Genomic DNA, 20,189 nt, shown 5'->3' with positions numbered 1-20,189 from the left:
CCGAGCGATTGCCTAGCCCTGTATCTCATTTCATAAGTTTTAGTGGTTGCTCCACTTTTAATCAGTACAGCATTCAGAACCCAATATTACTTGTCTTGCTGCAGAAGCAGGGCTCGAGGTACCCCCCACAAAACCTGTACCTTCGCACAATCCCAAGGGGTTCCAGTGGGAAGGAAGATCTAAGTGGAAGCAGATTACTGTGCAATAAACTAGAGGGCCCCAAAACTGGAACACACGGTGGGAATGCTGTTCTTTTCCCATCCTGGCCACTTTAATTTTTCAATTTCTGTGGAGGAAAACCATGCCGAGAATTTAAATCACTACAAATATCTTTCCTTCTACTGATCTCAGTGAGTATACAACATGGGTAGAGTTCAATAAAACGTTAGCGTTCTTCTGCACATAATGGGGATCCTGGTCACAGGATTCTGTCATAATCTTATCCCGGTGTTCCTGAAAAGAGATGGGGCCACTGGAGGGAGAAATTCTTTCTTTAAAAAGGGAATGTAATTACAGATCTCGGTTCACAGCTGGACCACTCCCCCCACTTTCAAATCCTTTTACATAAGGAGGTCACTCCAGCAGCAGCACAATTCCCTTGCCACACTCGCTACGCCCTCCCCCTTGCCTTTCTCATATTCTGCTATTGCAATATTAGGATTTCACTGTGCCCTCTCATCATTTTCGGAGTGGCATCCCTTCGGGGGCTCAAAATAATTTCCAGGTTAGAACCCCAGTGTTACACAAGGCGTATAAATCAAGGAGGGAGTTGCAGTTGTTTGGCTTTGATTGGGTTAAGTTACAATCAGTATTTGCAGCCACATGTCAGTGATTGTGATCAGATAACTTATGGGGAGGTGATAGCCGAGTGGTAATATCGCTAAACTATTAATCCAGAAACTCAGTAATATTCTGGGGACCCCGGTTTGAATCCCGCCACAGCAGATGGTGGAATTTGAATTTGAAAAATTATATCTGGAATTAAGAGTCTACTGATGACCATGAAAACATTGTTGATTGTCAGAAAAACCCATCTGGATTCACAAATGTCCTTTAGGGAAGGAAATCTGCTGTTCTTACCTGGTCTGGCCCATGTGTCTCCAGAGCCACAGCAATGTGGTTCACTCTCAACTGCCCTCTGAAATGGCCTAGCAAACCACTCAGTTGTATCAATCTAGGGCAATTAGGGATGGGCAGTAAATGCTGACCAGCCAGCAACGCCCATGTCTCACAAATGAATAAAAAATGAACCATTTACACCCAGCCCCTGCTCACTGCAAAATATCAGTCCATTGCACTTGAATACTATTTTCTATTTGGACTTCTTTGACTATTTGAAGATCTTCCTTCAGCCAAAGTTACAGCAGAATAGGGGTCATGTCACAAATTTATATTCCCTTTTTGCAAATTTACAATGTTGCAAAATTGGCTTCTCAATTAATTTAACTTGTTTGAGCGAGTTCAGTTTTTAGACATCGGGCGGAATCTATTAAGAATTTGGCCAATGTAAGTTTTGGTGAAAAAACTGGCATGGAACTTGGGACGGCACAGTGGTTTGCACAATTGCTTCACAGCACCAGGGACCCAGGGTCAATTCCAGCCTCGGATGACTGTCTATGCAGAGTCTGCATGTTCCTCCCATGCCCGTGCCGGTTTCCTCCAGGTGCTTCGATTTTCTCCCATAGTCCAAAGATGTGCAGGTTAGATGGATTGGCCATGCTAAATTGTCCCTTAGTGTACAAAGGTGTGTAGGCAAGGTGGATTTGTGGGGTAAATGTGTGGAGTTACGGAGAGAGAATGGGAGAGAGGGATTGTGTAGGAAGATCTTTCGGAGAGTCGGTGCAGACATAATGGGCCAAATAGCCTTTTTCTGTATGGTAGGGACTCTATGGTTCAACTCTCCAGTTCCACTGGCCAATTTTCTCTCCCGATCTTGTCACTTTAACTGCCAAAAAAGAGTGGGTGTCATTTGTGTCACCCTCTGGTGAGCTGGGAGCTGGCTCCTGCCTCCATTGAGATGAGTGTGCCAATTAAAAACAAAATTCCTCCCACCATGCCAGTTATCCCCCACATCAGCCCCCTTCCTCCTTCCAATCATTGCAAGCCTCCCCCTCCATCCCACCCCAACCTGACATTACCGACCTGCTTTGGATGTGGATGTGTCTCCATTCACCTGACAAAGGGACTAACCCGAAAGCTTGTGCGTTTACTATCAAATAAATCGGTTGGACTAAAACCTGGTGTTGTCACACTTTTTACTGTGATTACCGACCTGCACCAGGGGCATTGCCAGGGCACTGCCTGGCCGTGTCCCTCTTCCCTCAGGGCTACAGTGACCTTTGCAAAAAGCCGGGGGTAAGAGGTGCAGTTGGCTGGGGGGGGCGGTGGGTTTGCGGTTGTGTGATCAGAGTCACATCTGGGTGAACCTATTGTAAACGTCGCCAATGTGACATCATGCTGGCAAGGTATGAAAATTTTGTGGGGGTGGGGGGTAGTTCTTAATTATATTAAAATTTATTTACATATATTGGAGTGATAATGGTTGTGAATCTGATTGCATCGCTGGCTAGGAGCAGCAAAATAGAAGATGGTGATCACGCCAGCGAGATTTGTGATTTTTGTGTTTCACTGGATCTTGAGCCTGCACCGGCAATCTCGCAGATGGAGAGTGTGACCTCAGGATCCTGCCCATAGAAATGGAACTGATAGTAATTACTGTGGAACAGAGAAGGTTATGGGGAGATTTAAGTGAGATTTCTACATTATGGGGGTGATCTTACCAGCTCGCCCCCCTGGTCAGTGGGACGGGAGGGCCAGTTAGATTGCTTGAGAGGCACAAAATCGTGTTCACGCCTGGTTTCTTGCCCCTCGCACAATTTTGCAAGGCCCAGATTTTTGGCAACATCAGCCTCCTAATATTTAAATCTAATTCACTGCCCTTGAGCTGGCACTGACAACCTGGTACCCTAGCAGTGCCAGCCTGGCACACTGGCAGTGCCAACCTGGCACTGCCCACCAGACACATAGGAACTGAACAAAGAACATAGAACAAAACAGCCCGGGAAACAGGCCCTTCGGCCCAATGAGCCCGCACCGACATTTTAACATTACGAGTCCCCCCTCCACCCATGACCCTTAGCTACACTTAACTGCCCACCAGGTACCGGACAGTGCCAAGGGGGCATGGCCTGAGGGAATTGGGATTTAACAAGAGAGGCCATGATGGGGCGGGGCCTAAGGGGAGGCTGGCAAGGGAGAGCTGTGCAGTCTGCAATCGGCCAGTTCGGGCCAGGCTGGGCTGGGGGGTGGCAATTGACAAGGCCAGTGAGGCGTAATTGACCAGGCCGGGGAGGGGAGGGGAGGTGTAGTCGGCCAGGCGGGGGAAGGGGGGAAGGGGGGTCTTTAATGATCAGCCGAGCGTGGGTGAGGATTGCCCAGAACAAAGACATCTGCACATGCACGATTGCACTGTCGACCGACAGCAGCCAGCTTTCCGGTAGGCTTAGGACCCGCCTCTGCCTCTTGAAACAAACTGTGCATTATTTTTTGCACCAAGTGACATAAGATTTCATTTGTGGGTTCGCCGAAAAAGCGGATCTGAAACTCTCCTGCTTTCACATTCATTTGGCACTTAGAAAATTTTAGTAAGATTGCCCCTGATGAATTTTTTTTTGGACCACCAGGGAATTATGGGAGGTGAGGCTGCTGCAGGAAAATAGTGGTCAGGTTGAAGATTAACCATGAATTATTGAAGAGTAGAGCAAGCTCGAGAGGCAGAATGGCCTTCTCCTTCTACTTCTTGTGCTTTTACATTCTTCTGAAATATTTCAATAGAGCAAACAAAGGAAATAACCTTCCAGTGTCATGGAAGGTTAGTAACAAGAGGGCACAGATTCAAGATTGTTAAGAATTGGAGGGAGGTAAGGAGACATTGAGAAGGGTTTTTCCTTCCATGGACTAAGTGCAGTGGTGGCCAGGGAGAAATGATGCATTCCTTGCCAGCCACAATAGCAGCTTTTTTGCATGGAATTGTCTGCCTCTTGCCTCATCAACAGGAAACATGCCTTCACCCCGGACAGCAGTCTGTGATTCATCCACCCGGCCCTGCCGTAACACCAGGCACCATATATAAACCGCACCCACACCGCCTGAATCCAGGATTGCCGCAGGATGGCCCACAAAGGAGAGAAGCATTCAGCGCCAAAGTTTACCAATGCCCGTTGGAACGCCTGCTTGGCCCTCTCGAGGCCTCTGAGATCTTCTATACACCCAGCATGGCCCAGGGAGTTCCACAAAGGTAACCAAGCTGGCTTGGGAGGAGGTGGTGGTGAGTGCCTACTCTACCCAGAGGAGATCCTCCATACAGGGCAGAACGAACTCATCCACACTGTCAGGATAAATCAAACTCCTCATGATTCAGAGCTCACAAACCCCTCACATATCCACAGGATCAATCGCCACTGGGATCTCACACATTGCTATTACCAGGTACGTCACCATTTTCTTGATGTCACCTTGACATCTCCGTCTTGCCTCAGATCCTGTGCAGCTTGTGTACTTATCCTGAACACGGCTTCATTCAGTAGACACACAGCCAGCCTTATCACCTGCCTTGGCATGCTTCACCTCCTTCTCTCTGTATGCAAGTCAAGTTCGCTTATTATAAAAGGGATGCCCTGGATCCATGGGACGTGATGTGGAGATGCCGGCGTTGGACTGGAGTAAACACAGTAAGAAGTCTGACAACACCAGGTTAAAGTCCAACCGATTTATTTGATAGGTGAATGGAGAGTACTGGCCTCAGACAGAGCATATAACACACAGACAGTTTACAGATTACTGATTAGAATGCGAATCTTTACACCTAACCTGCTGTTCAAGTCTTAAAGTGGCTAACAATGTGAGTGGAAGGAACATTGAAAACAGGTTAAAGACATGGGTTCATGTTGCACTATCTGTAACCCCCGTGACTTGCCTGGGTTTGCAAAATCTCACTTACTGTACTGTCTGGAGACAATACACATCTCTTTAACCTGCGCTCAATGCTCCTTCCACTCAGATTGTCGGCCACTTTAAGACTTGAATAGCAGGTTAGGTGTAAAGATTCGCATTCTAATCAGTAATCTGTAAACTGTCTGTGCTTTATATGCTCTGTCTGAGGCCAGAACTCTCCATTCACCTGACGAAGAGGGAAACCTCGAAAGCTAGTGAGTTTACTATCAAATAAATCAGTTGGACTTAAACTTGGTGTTGTCAAACTTCTTTCCGTGGGACTGGCAGAGATCAGGGCCCTCACCCAGTGTGAGGGACATGCTATGCATCTGGCTGGATAGGACTGGGACCCTGCACTCGCTCATCCTCCAGACTGTGAGTGCAATGTGATGTGTTGTATTTTGATGCCACACACTAAATAGCTCTACTCTTTTTTTCTAGGCATCTCTACCAAATGCCCTAAGAACAACAAGAGTCACCCCTCACCAAAAGCCCCCTTGACACCTTCGGTGAGGATTCCAAGGACACAACAAATGAAGATCCGTCACAGTGCACACCCACACCACCCACCAAGCCAAAGACATACACTTCAGGTGGATCTAGAGCAGGCTTGGGTTCACAGTCTGGCTAGCACGACACAGATTCAGGTCCATAGTACACGGAGGCAGGGATATCAGAGGTCGCTGACACTTGGAGAAATGCTGGAGGTCAGGATTCTACTGAGTCCGAGTCAGAAGACGAGACTCCAGACTTGATCTTAAGGCAGATGTTGGAGCTGTAGTGAAAGACGATGGAATATCAGGCAGGGTTAGCAGATGCATTCCAAAGATTGCAACACATGGTAGAGGAGTCTCTCCGCAGTTCACTCTGAGGACATAGTGCTGGAATGCAGGATGTGGATGTCAACATTGGTAGGATGGTGGTTGCCATGGAGACCTTACTCCAGGACTTAGGTCCAGGAGCTGCACGCCATTGCTGGAGGCAATGGTAGAATTTATAAGAGTCGATGCAAGAGGGAGTCAGGACACCTCGATCTTACTCCCAGCGCCTCTTCTTCTCAGGAAGTCAGCTGGAAGCCCTCGGCCACCAGCTGACAAGGAGCAGCACGTGGATACCTGAGGCCATCCACCCGGGTGACTCTGGAGTGTCCGGCTGATCCCAATCCCCCCTTGCCTGTGACCCTATCACTTCTAGCTCTACAGACTTAGAAAGGTGTGTCTTCCTCATAGCAGGAGAGCCAAAGCAGGCCAGGACTCTCCACGTCTCAGCCTTCCAGAGAACATCCGCCAAAGTCAACGCAGACAAGAGTGTGTACAAATCAGCAAGCTGCCTCCACCTCCACTGTGGATGTTGGGGAAGCACCAGACATAGTAGCAGAGTTAGGAAGATCAAGAGATGGTCGGAGATAACAGTGGCACCACTGTTCACCACATGTATATACTTTCCACCAATGTAAATACAATTGCATCCATTCCACACCTTCTCTGGTGTATGCCTCTTCATTATACTGTTGTGTTGTGATCTATCAGGGGTTACACCATGTTCCCACACCCCCCCACCTTATTGCTGATCTCGCATCATGTGCCTCTAGTGTGTTGCCATCTCATTACAGTGTGTTTCAGCTCTTCTCCAATATCAGTGAGTGTCAGTAAAAAGTCTCACAACACCAGGTTAAAATCCGACAGGTTTATTTGGAATCTTAAGCTTTTGGAGCACTGCCCCTTTATCAGGTGAGTGGAGAGGTAGGTTTCACAAACTCGGCATATATAGGCAGAAACACTGTTATTGTGTCTTTGTCCATGTTTGTGAAACTTACCTCTCCATTCACCTGATGAAGGGGCAGCACTCTGAAAGCTCATGATCCCAAATAAACCTGCTGGACTTCAACCTGGTGTTATGAGACTTCTTATTGTGCCCACCCCAGTCCAATGCCAGCATCTCCACATCATAAAAATTGCTGTTTGTAACAGCTTGTTGACAAGCAATGTGGGGATAAATGATATTCATTCTGGGCTATGTAAGACGGAGGCTCCTGTATTTGCATTGTGGTAGTTGAAGGTGCAGTGTGCAAGGAGAGATGTAGATGGGCAAGGAGATGGGTAATTTCCTTATCACAGTGCACTGTCTGTCATCACTGAGGGTCTGCGATCTAAAAGGCCATACTCAGAGATCCTGTGTGCTCCTGTCTGCCCTGGATGCATGCAGCATTAAATGTGGCTCCATGTTCTACATGTTCTGCTCTCTTTAGGTTATTGAAATGAAAACATGAGTTACAGCAGTCTTCAAAGATTCTTTTTCTGTCTCTGACTAGTGGGTGACTGTGACTTTAAGGTCTTGCTTACCTATGGGCACTCATTAGTTAATGGAACAGTGCAATCATGACCATGACTATGAACACTCTGGGCTTGATTTTACCATTGTGTTGTGCCTGTTTTTGGGTGCGAAAACTTGGTAAAGTCGGGTGTGAGGTGAATAGCATGATCTGCACCCGCGTCCACGCTGTATCATCTTTACCAAGGCCTGAAAATGGCCGTGATCAGCAGCGAACATAAAACGGGCGCAACAGCCATTTAAGTGCATTTGCATGCATTTAAATTAAGTTAATGGGCTGGATGCCCAAACTTCTCCCTTTACCATCATGCTCGCCTATCCAGATTTGGCGCGAAACAGACATGTTCGGCAAAAGTCTGTTTTGTGTGCTTCAGCTTCTGAAGAGGTAAGTTCAGAACTTCCAGCAGCTCTCTGTCTGATCAGTAAGAGGTGGTGGTGGTGGTGGGGAGGCAGCGGGCCAGATCATTCTCTGGTGGGGAGTGGGCGGTGGAGGACAAGGGAGGCCAGATCATTCTCTGGTGGGTAGGGGGGGGGGGGTGGTGTGCAGGAGGTGGGTCAGATGTAGCCCTGGTTGGGAGGGGGGAAGAGGAGAGAGGCCCGATCATTCCCTGATGGGGGAGGGAAGGAGGAGGACCAGTTGGATCTCTGGTGGGTCAAGGGTGGAATGAAGGGGCAGGGAGGGTTCGCTGCCACTCTGCGGGTGAAGAGTAGGGTGGAAGGGGGGGCAGGGGGTCGTGACTGATCTGGGTAGCGGGGGCGGGTGGATGGATAGGGGGACAGTTATGTGTGGGGATTGGGGTGATGTCTTTGGGGTGATGTCTGTGGGAGCCATCGCTCCCGGGCCACTTTATCTGCTTTTTGTGGCCTGGGAGCGATGTGGCAGGGGAGCATTTTTCACGTTTTTTTTACTGCGCACACGCAGTTGAAGGCTCCAATCAGAGCAGCAGCATTTCGGGCACAATAAGCCCCGCCCACAGCACGATTCAGACTCGCGATATCTTTTTCAGGCTGAGTGTGTATGGGGGCGCCTGAGAACAGGTTTCCAAGTTGGATCTGAATCACACCCTGATTCAGCACTTAGAATCAAAATGGTAAAATCGGGCCCTCTGTATCAACACACACACACACACACACACACACACACACACACACACACACACACACACACACACACACACACACACACACCACTGCCTATCTCAGGAGACCCACTGCTATGAGATGGACTTAGCAAGGTGCTTGGATAGCCTGCACTTATTCCAGTTTACACATTACTCACTCAGTGGACTGAAGAACTGTATCCTTTGCAATGAAGACTGGTGCTCTGTGGGGACGTGAGATGTTTTTAGAGGTCTGGGATTCCCATCTCTGAAGCTGCCAGCTATGAGGTTCTGAGGTGTTTCCAAAAGGTTTCTCCTTCTTGTCCGAGTCCCCTTTGTTTTCAGGTCTCTCTGTCAGAGAGAAATAACCATGATTGCTGCAAAGGGTTACTGCTCAGAGATCAATAATTAGAACTATTTGCAATCTTGCAAGAATGCACTTTTCCATTGATGATTTATTATTGCCTCTGTTATAACAACGATGCTCCTAACATGTCTCAGCTGTACATTTCTTCTCATTTGGGAATACAGATTCCAGATGGGTGCCCTTTTATTTGGCCTCCCAGAGCTGAGAGGCACTCCTCCCAGCAGGTCGAACAGCCCTCCCTCACAACATTGTTTTTACTTTCATTTTCCACTCCTTCATTGCTTTAGGTTCTAAGATAGTGGTCCTCAAATGTTAATACCAGAGGAGCTTTGAGCCTCCCTGTGTGACTGTGGAAATTCCTCCAGCAGGAGCATAATGTTCAGGTATCCCTCCCTCCTATCACTCTCAGTTCTCCCCCCCCACCCCCCCAACCCCCAACCCCCGTAATCATGGTTAATATCTCTGTGTTAACCCCCTGCATCATTGAGGTGGATGTCCTGGACCTTACCCCTTTCATTTTGAGGCCTACTGTGCCGTAAGACCATTGAGTGCCCACCCCTACATTACCCGTTCCCAATCTGCAGGCAGCAAATGCTTCCCTTGAGTGACTGCCACCGGGAGCCGAGTACTCTACCAGAAACCCCACAGCACCATGTGTGAGGTGCTAACCATGCCCTCTGCACAACACACTGGGCAGTACTGACATTGGACTGACATGCCTTCCCCTTCCCTGGACTTGGACAGAAGCTCAGATCACTGCTTCTTTAGTTCAGCCGTCTTGCTGTTCTGCCCGGGACTTACTTATCTCTATAATCTGCCCACAGATTTCTTTACCCTCAGTCTTCCACACCCACCTCCTCTCCCCCGAGTCATGTGTGTCTGTTTAACATTCCCCAGCCTTCCCCTATCCCTACTCAAGCCTTTGCCCTCCAGCTTCTTCACTTGCCTCTGACTTGCCTCCCATGACTTAGTCAAACCTTCAATGCCAACACATTGGAACCCATCCCAGCCTTGTCACTGGTCTGATATATGGAGTCTTGCCTGAGAGATCCCCTGTTGTCAATGTGCTGAAGCCTGGCATGGAGCTTGTGGAGGCGTGAGCACAGTGTGAGGCAAACTTACCTCAAAGTCATAAGCAAAGTGCAGTTTGCCAGATGCATGCACTTAAATCCAGTCATAATGCATGTCGGTCTAATTAGATCTGATGTGGTCTTTTGATCCAGTATCAGAGCCTGATTTTGGCAAGCTGCCGTGGTAATGAGCATTCATGATATTCTAATCTATTCAAATGAGCTTCCTGACATGGCTTCGTGGGATATTTGACCAACCAGTGAAGGCCAGAGTGAACAATCGCAACCACTGTTGGGAACCTGAGTGTTTGACTCATGCGAGATTTTTCCCTCTTGCCCACCATTACGCCCTCCACAGGCAGGAGGAGAAAATCCCAGCTATTGGTTACAGCATTTGGCTCTGTGGTGCCTGGGCCCTTAGCAATATGGATACTGTTTGCCTCCATGCATGCAAGATTCTGGTGCTGGGCATACCACACACCACTTTGGAGAGGGTGTTAGTGCACCGTTAGGGAGGGTCTGCCGGAGGTATACAGAGCAGGCACTTCGCGATTAGCATGTCATGCTGTTTTGATGCCAGTTCTACGATTATGGAGCTCAACTCAACAACTAAGTCTTAATCTCATACAGCTGAATCTGTTTTCAGTAGCAGGAAAATCCCAGCAGTGTTATTCAAAGGAATCAACATTTACCTTCAGATTAGTCGCTGATTAAAGTTTTTGGTGGTTTCCAGAGATGCTGCTATAGGGAGAGATGCAGCAGTTGGAGGAGGAGAGGAAGGGCTTTTAGCAGGAAGCTGTTTCACTTCATAGCATTCAATTGTCCCACCTGAACCTCAATGATGTCAGTATGGCTGATGTCTCCACATCACTAAAACTGTCCTCACTGGTAGTCACACAAGCAGCCTGACAGCAGGGCAGGTACAGCATTGCCAGTGACTGTGAAGATGACCAGCAGCAATGAATCTTCATGTGTTTGGCTGCATTCAGGCTGCTTTCAGGCCTGAGTAGATGATATTTGCAACATCTCTTAGGTCACCATCCACTTTTAAGTCAAGGAGGTCACTGAGGCTCTATATTCCAAGACAACTGAACAGATTCTTATTTTCTCTTGCCAAAGGAAAGCAGACAGACTATCATTCCTCATGGTGCAGAATGCCATTGACTGCACACAGGCCAAGTTGCTGTCATGTCACATGTGAGTTCTGACAATCGATTCCACTCCACGAACATTCAGCTGGCATGCGAATATGTGCAGTGCTTCCTGCAGGTCAGTGCCCAGCATCCCAGTAGTCAGTATGCCTTCATTCTTCTGCTATAGAAATATGGACCGGCAGGCCAACAGGCAATAGGAAGGGAAGCTATAAATATTCATATATAGGGACCTGTCCTCTCAGGTAAAAGGAGCATGTCCATGCATGACACCTCTTTGAACTACATTTTTGAATACAATAGTTCCCTGGTTCAATCACCATAGCAATGCCTCAACCAATCAGAGTTGACTTGCTAACCAATCAGCAACACTTTTCTGATGCAATAAAGTTGTTGCTCCCTTTGAAATTTGGCATTCTTGTATCTGTCCGGATAAGTGCAAGACAAAATGCTTTAACAACTTTTTGCAGCAACACTCAAGTGAGTATTTGGATATGTTTGTGCTGAGTTAGCTAAGATAGTAGACAGATTACCGTTGGAGTCACAAGTGCAAATGATTTTGTTTCTGAACCTGGAGTTAGGGAAAGTGAGTGTGAGTGGGGTAGGATTGGGGGTGAATGGAGGAGAATTTCAACCGAAAGAACCCCAATTGAATCGGCAAAAATTAAGTTAAGGCATTGTTTTGCTTTTTGGCTGCTTCAACCAATCTAATTGAACCAGAAGTCAAAGCAATAAGGGCTAATTTTAACATGAGTGACTGCGTGGGTTTTGTTCTATCATCTTTTTAACAGAAAGCATAAATTAACTCTCCACTGATATCTGCCCATATCCGTCCGTTCCACTAGCCAGCGATTTAGATTAAAATTATCCCATAATCTTCTGGCTAAAAAGGTCTCAACTGAAAAAGGGGTATCTCTGGAAATGTGGATGAGGCAGGATTGGACAAAGTCTAGATTTTCAAATGGTGAGGGGCATGTCAGACAGCCGCGTCCATAGAAACCATACCTGTGTTTCTCATGTGTTGGTGCAGACTTGATGGACTGAAGGCCCTCTTCTGCACTGTATGATTCTAAGATATCGCCGCATGAAACGACAGTCTTTAAGAAAAGAGGAAAGAATAAAATTTGAGGAAAGGCTGCACTGTTCTCTAATTTTATTTTGTGGGATATGTTTCTAACTACTCTTGGTGTTTCAAGGCTGTATAGTCTGAAGTAAGAAAGTGTCATTACATGATGTGCCCCAAACTAACTATTTGCAAGTTCTTGTATTTAGTGGATCAAGCATACAACGAATGTTCCCTCTGTAAAGCCTGCTTCTGATGATTCAGTCAATGATGAAAATACATAATCAGCTCATTTCAGTAAATGAGACTTGATTGTAACATTTACTTCAAGGACGTTTCTGGGTTTAAAAAAAATCAATAAAAAAAGTTGGACTCAAAATGATGATTCTCGAATTAAACATCCCCAATAAATGAGCCAAAGCCTACAGAAGGAATAGGAGAGGGCATAGGGAACAGATTAGCTAAAAGGATAACAGATAAGAACATCTAACAAAATCTATAACAGAAGCTGTGCCAATTTTTCCGCTTGCCAATTTTTCATCTTGAATAATACTGAGAATGATGTGCATTTACATAGGTGGAGGCTGAGGTGAGACCTACAAAATTATGAGAGGCTTAGACATGGTGGATAGTCAGAGGTTTTAATCCCAGGGTGCAAGTGTCAATCGCAAGGGGGCACAGGTTCAAGGTGGGAGGGGGAAAGTTTAAGGGAGATGTGCGGGGGAAGTTTTTCACAAGAGAGTGGTGGGTGCCTGGAATACGCTGCTAGAGGAGGTGGTGGAAGCAGGCACATTAGCAACATTTAAGAGAGGCATCTGGATAGCTACATGAATAGGAAGGGAATAGAGGGTTACTGTCCAAGTAAGAGCAGAAGGTTTATTTTTAGTTAGGGCATTATGATCAGCACGGGCTTGGAGGGCCAAAGGGCCTGTTCTTTTGCTGTACTTTTCTTTGTTCTAATATGCAGAAATGGGCATTTGGTCTAACAGGTCCCTGCCAGTGTTTCTGCTCCAAAAGAGCCTCCATCTTAACACTTATGTCTAACCCTATCAGCATAACCTTCTATCACTTTCTCATTCATTTATTTGTCTTGCTTCCCTTTAAATGTAGCTAATCTATTCGACTCAACCACTCCTTGTGAACTATGTTTCATACCGTAATCTCCAGAATTCTCACTTGGATTTATTGGTGAATATTTTATATTTGCACCCTCCGGATGTTACTGCAGCCAGTTCTTTTGGAGTGACAAAGAATGGCAAATTGCATGTGTGTATGGTATTCTGAATGGAGCAGTTATATGATATTGAGAAGAGCAATAAAAGGTGATTTTTGGTCTATTTGGTAAATGGGAGAAAATGTACTTTGGTAGAAAGAACAGAGGCTAAATGGGGAAATCTGGAGCACAAGGGGACTTGGGAGTCCTGGTTCAGGACTTCAGTTGGCAGTTAGAAAGGCAAATTCAATGTTAGCATTTATTTCTAGAGGGCTAGAATACAAGAGGAGGGATGTACTGCTGAGGCTGTACAGGGCTTTGGTCAGATCCCATTTGGAATATTGTGAGCAGTTTTGGACCCTGTACCTAAGGAAAGATGTGCCGACCTTAGAGGGGGTCCAGAGGAGGTTCAGGACTGATCCCAGGAATTAACTGTTTGTCATATGAGAAACGGTTGCGGAGTCTGGGTCTATATTCGATAGCGTTTAGAAGGATGAGGGGGTAATTGAAGCTTACAAAATACTGAGAGGCCCGGACAGAGTGGACATGGGAGAGGACGTTCCATTAATGGGAGAGACTAGAAATCAAGGGTACCATCTCAGAGTGAAGGGCGCTCCTTTAAAACTGAGATAAGGAGGAATTTCTTCAGCCAGAGGGTGGTGAATCTGTGGAACTCATTGTGGAAGTTACTAAATAAAAACTAAACTTCTTCTGAGGGGGGTTCGTCTGAGGCCTGTGGCTCAGAACAACGCCCAAAGTTGAAAAGAAAATGGGGTTGAATTTTCTTGGGTGTTTTCTCAGCTGCCAGAATGTCTATAGAAACCTTGCTATGTTGGCAGAGAGGGAGAGGCCAAGAGTAAAATCCACCCTCAATATTGATCAAAAACTAATGACGCCAAGTGTGTATTGAACACCTATGATTGTAGGATGGAGTGAAGACCAAGAAAAGGAATAGTTGCTGACTTGAGATGCTGAGAAAAGAATGAATTAGGAGGCTGCAATATGTCTTGATTGAGGAGGTTGTTAAGATGCTGAATTTGGAAATGTGATCCCACTGAGGGCAATGTGTAAAGTGTGTCTGTAGCAGCGACTGTAAAGCTGACAGTAACTGGGAATCTTTCCCTCTTTGTGGTAGCTTCTTCTCACTGTCACCAGTATTCCCTTCAACCTGATAATTAAACCACGGTTGTTTCTGAAATAGTGGCAACTTCGTTTTGTCATTTGTTGCACTTGTTCCTTGTCTTCCTGCACCCCAGTATTAAATATATTTTTAGATGGAGAAATTTGGAAGAAATGAGAAAAAATGGATTGTATAGATGCTGAGTTGGAACAAACTGTACAATGTTGACAACTGTACAAATGCCATTCTCTCACCCTATAATATTTAATATTTCCCTGTTCGGCACTTCACAATGGCTTATCCAGTTGTTTTCACCAGGTTTGGTGGAGAATTATGAATACTCATGTATTCATTCAAAATAGCTAACGCATATGAAAAGCTTTGTGGAGCACAGTAAATTCATTTTTTTTATTTCACCATAATATCATTGAATGGAAAATAATCTGAAGATTTACACAATAAGAAGGAAGATATAATTCATTTCTAGCAGAGTTGTACAGAGTCCTCCTGCAAGAAGATTTGTCTGATTTTTTTTCGCAACAGACAATTCATTAGTGAGAATAGTGAGAGGACACCATTGTGTTTGTTTAGCTGAATTGGATCTGTGACTAAGCAGCTGGCAGGTTTCCCACTGAACAATGACATCTCCTCTGTTCAGCAGTTCACAATGCTTTATTGGCTTATCCAGCATATCCCAGTTGTTTTCACCAAGTTTGCTTTGAAAGTCCAAAGGAACAAAGCCGCCCAGTAACAGCCGAATTGTTTTGCGACACCATCTGCTACAGAGAGAACTGAAGCTTCTGGGAAGTGAAGCACGGCCCTGCTCTATTTGATGGGGCTACAGAGGGACTTTAACTCCTTCTGCCTGGTGGAGACAAGACATTGCTTAACGCTAGCTCTCTGTCACCATCTTCCTTCCACTGGCTTAATAGGAGCTGAGGCACTTCCCTCACTCAGGCAGAAGCCTTGTGAATACGTTCAAATCGGATTCCAATAATCTGAGAACTCCAAAACCACTTTTGTGGGCAGGGGTATTAGCAGTGGACACGCCAACCAGCCGGATCTGTCGACCAAGAAGCAGGGGTCCTCAAAGGTATGTAGAGAAAATGTTTTGCATGGCCAGGGAAGCAGGAATGGTGGAAGGATCTTGCAGCATGACAGCTTTGTGCAGTGGCATCCTCTGCCTCAATGACAAGAGTGGTCTTTAATCCAGTTGTTGTGTGGAGGGCATTGTGCAGCAGGTGGCCCAGCTCTGTGGCAGCCTGTCTTCTGAAGTGGGCGTAGCAACAACAGCTCTCCTTTGTCAGTCTGGATGCAGACTCTGAGGTAGTGACAGATGTGGTCAAAATACCTTGGGGGGAATCATTCCATCTGCATGTTTTGGTTCATAATGAACGCCTCATCCTCATCTCAAAAATACAGCATGTTCTGAACCCCTTAAGGAATAACTCCTTTGCAAAATCAAAGCCATTAGAAACTAAGAACAATGATCAAAATTATTGATGGGATGAAAGCTTATGCTTCCCAGGGTGATGCTAGAACTTTGCCCGAAGGTGTATAAATTTAAAAGCCTAAACTTTAAAATGATGTTTTAATATTTAATTGCTGGTAGCATGACCTCATTAACCTCGCACAAATCATGCCTCATAATATTAGGCGTCCTATGATTGTTCACATGACCTCAACTGAGGTGACAGTAATGTCTACTGTTATCCTGACAGTAACCATGTACTTCATTGAATCACAGAATCCCTACAGTGCAGAAGGAAGCCATTTGGCCCATTAAGCATGCACTGACAACAATCCCACCAGGTCCTATCCCCATAACCCCATATATTTAGCCTGCAAATTCCCCTGACACTAAGGGGCATTTTGGCATGGCCAATCAAGTTAACCTGCACATCTTTGGTAACCGGGACTTGTCTCATTGTCCCTGACTTTACAGTGGTAATGACAATAATAATCTGACAGTGACATCGGGAGTCCACACTTGCACAGCATAATGCAAAAATCCAGAAGATACTGATGATGCTTCCATGCTCTTCCAGACAGTGTGTTGCTGGGATTCCTACCTACAAATCCTGCAATCCCTAACTGCAATCCCTAACTCTGTGAATTGATGAAAACGTCCACTTTTACGTTGTTGGTCATGACGTAAAAAACCTTTTAAAAGCTACATCTTGTTGAAATAGGTGTAATCGAATTGTTAATGATGTGCCAATTTCATAACTACTAACGAATATCCTCACTGGCTCTGAAAGCTAATTTCATACTTGTACATTGACAAATGTCTCTATAATAATTAAAAATGATACATTTTTCATTTTCTTTTAAACAGCTTGTTTTGATATTTTAGCCTGTATCTTAATCCAATCATAATTGGTTTATTTCACAGAAAATGTAACAGTTTCTCTGCAAATAGTGTCCTAGGCCCAAACTTTTTCAGCTGCTCCATCGTTGAGCTTCCCTCCATCATAAGGTCAGAAGCAAGATAACAGCTGATGAATGCCCAATGTTTGGTATCATTTGCAACCTCTTAAGATGCTCCATGGTTCATGCCTGCTTTCAGCAAGGCCTGGACATTAACATTTGTGCTCCACCCACGATAGGCTATGATCATTTCCAAGAAGACAGAATTTAATCATCTCTCCATGACAGTCAACAATATTACCATTGCTGAAACTCAATAACAGCCTGGGGGTTACTGTTGATCAAACTGGACCAGCCATATGAATGCTCAGGAGTGGGTCATAGGTTCAGAAGTCTGGAGCAAGTAATTCATATCCTGATTCCTCAAAAGTTTGCCCACCATCTACAAGGCACAAGTCAGGAGAATGGTAGAATACTGTCCACTTACCTGGATGGGTGCAGCTTCAACAATACTCAAGAAGCTCAATACTGTCCAGAACAAAGCATCCAGCTTGACTGACACCCCATCCACTACCTTAAACATTCACTCTCTCCACCACTGATGCACAGTGGAAGCAGTGTGTCCCATCTACAGGATGCAATGCAGGAACTCACCAAGGTTCCTTTGAGAGCATTTTCTAAGCTTGCAACCTCTATCATGTAGAAGAACACTACCAGCTCCAAGTTAGAAAGGAAAACAGAACTAGAGGGCACAGCTTCAAAATAAGGGGGTGCAGTTTAGAACGGAGTTGAGGAGGAACTTCTTCACTCAAAGGGTGGTGAATCTCTGGAATTCTCTGCCCATTGAAGTGGTGGAGGCTGCCTCGTTGAATATATTTAAGTCACGGGTAGATAGGTTTCTGATAGACAGGGGAATTAAGGGTTATGTGGAGAAAGCGGGAAAGTGGAACTGATCCACTTCAGATCAGCCACGATCATACTGAATGGCGGGGCAGGCTCGAAGGGCTAGATGGCCTACTCCTGCTCCTATTTCTTAGGTTCTTATGAAGGAAATTCCAGAATTAAGCACATCCACCAATGGTTAAGTGATTGGATCACTTACAAACCATAAATTAGATTGGAGGGGTGCAGGTGTCTTGGTGAGTTGTAGAGCTGTGGGAGGTTAGAGAAATGCAGAGGAGTGAGGCCATTGAGAGATGTGAAAAGAAGAATTAGAAATTTTAAATCTCTGTGATGCTAGACTGAGAGGCAGTGGAGGTCAGTGAGCATGAGGGTGATGAGTGAACAGGACTTGTGTAAGTTAGGAAGTGGACAGCAGAGGTTGGAATAAATGCAGAATGCAGAGGGCGCAAGGTGGAAGGCTGGAGAGGAAAGCACTAGATAAAGAGTTTGAACAACTGAGTACCTGAGGTAAGGGTGGAGATGGGACATATTATGGAGCTGGAAGTAGGTAGTCTTGGTGATGATAAGGATATGGATCCGAGACTCATCTCAGGGTCAAGTTGAACACCAAGTCTGTGAACAATCTGATTCAGCCTCAGACAGTGACCAGCCAAAGGAAGGAGGTAGGAGCTAAGGGATGGAATTACTGGCAAGAGCTGAAGTCAATGGCTTCAGTCTTCCCAAGGTTTAGTGGACATTTATATTCATCCAATACAGAATGTTGCCCAAGCAGTGTGTCAAATCGGAGGTAGTAACATGTATTAAGTCGGGTAATGATGTGTTTAAAAAAATGAATAATGTCACCACCAATTCCCATGGCTTCTATTATGCTATAAAATTGGTTTCCCTTCTTTCCCATTATTCTTTCACCTTGTCTCCCTAAACTGAATTTCAATGGGTGCTGGTCACTTCCTGAGACTACGTTTTATATGAATATTGGTGGGTTGTTTGATCATGAGAGAAGCATCACAGCTGAGCCTTTGTTACCTCTCGACTTGACTATTCAAGTCCAACTCCAGGACTTGAGCACAAAAATCAAGGGTGCAGTACTGTACCAAGGGAGTGCTGCACTGTTGGGGGCGCTGTCCTTCAGCTGAGAAATTAAACTAAGGCCCTGTCTGCCCCTTCAGGTGGATGTGAAAGATGGTGCTATCTTGAGGATGAGCAGGGGAATTAGCCTCGGTGTCCGGGACTTACCTGACCATGATGACATTACTGTTTGTGGGACATTGCTATGCACAAATTTCCTACAATGAAACAATAACCATACTTCAAAAGTACTTCATTAGCTAAAGAGCATTTGAGATACCCTGTGATTCCAAAAAGAGCTAAATAATAATGCACGTCTTTATTTTCCTTCATTCCAATGCATTTCCACATTCCGTCCCCATAAACACGAAGGCCTCCCAAACTCTGCTGCTGTGTCCTAACAGGCACTAAGTCCTGTTTACCCTCTGTGCTTGCTGACCTACACTGGTTCCTGGTCAAGCAATGTCACCATTTTAAAATTCTCTTCTTTATTTTCAAATCCCTTCATAGCCTCGCCATCTCCCACAACCTCGGAGGTATCTGCACTCATCAAATTCTGGCCTCTTGAGTAACACTGACATTAGTCCACTTTGGCGGCCTTGTCTTCAGCTGAATTCTGCAACTCCCTCTCTAAATCTTTCCACCTCTCCAAATCTCTTACCTTCTTAAAACCTGGGAGCATAATCTTACTGGCTGTTCACGCCACATTCTGCTGTAGAGAGGTCGGAGAATTTGGCACCCAGCCAAATCAACATTCATTGCAGTGGGATGGGAAAATCCTGTCGGCATGAATGCGGTAACACATCTTTGACCAAGCTTTTGGCCACCTGTTTTAATATCGCTTTATGTGACTTGGTGTTACACTTTGCTTTGTAATTCTGCTGTTAAAGGCATGCGGTTGTTTTGTTGTTGAGGCTGTTCCTGCCCTCGCCACTCTTTCTAACCAGTGGTCACTGGCTAATGATCAAGAGTGGGGAAAGCAGAGCGATTCGTCCCTCTCTGACCTACATCTGGTTGAGATTAATGGAGACTAGAGATCTTTGTATCTGGATAGCTTAACTACTCATTGCTTTAATCAACTGAGGTATTGGAAGAACTGGCTTCTACTATGTGGGCAGAGTCCCCACAGTAAATCCTAAATAGAGAATAGGATTTGTAATGTCTCCATCCTCAGATGCAAGAGCAGTTTAAAACATGTGTGTGATGGTGTTCTCGAGGATCTGTGTTCTGAGAATCGGTATCACCCTTTCACCATTCTTGTCTACACAAAAATGGTCAACGGCCAACTCGAGTAACGCACTGAGATCATAAATCCTGTGCGATGTTCGCCTTTGCTTATTGTTTTCCATCAATCTATATCTCTAGGGGCAGAAAATTATCGGGATTACAACCTAGTGCTAAAATGGAAATGGCTGACAAAAAGAGGGGGATTCACACTGGA

The 20,189-nt window shown here is 45.5% G+C and overlaps 1 protein-coding gene across 7 annotated transcripts in view; it reads left to right on the top strand.

Annotated features, from left to right (window-relative positions):
- The window catches only part of LOC145345074 (tripartite motif-containing protein 2), a 165,891-nt gene that overhangs the window by 59,789 nt on the left and 85,913 nt on the right, over window positions 1-20,189 (top strand). The gene's annotated exons all lie outside the window — the stretch shown is intronic.

The sequence above is a fragment of the Carcharhinus amblyrhynchos genome, chromosome 1 (assembly GCF_965287045.1).
Source record: "Carcharhinus amblyrhynchos chromosome 1, sCarAmb.v2.hapA, whole genome shotgun sequence".
Taxonomy (NCBI): domain Eukaryota; kingdom Metazoa; phylum Chordata; class Chondrichthyes; order Carcharhiniformes; family Carcharhinidae; genus Carcharhinus; species Carcharhinus amblyrhynchos.
This window is presented reverse-complemented; position numbering and strand designations above follow the sequence as displayed.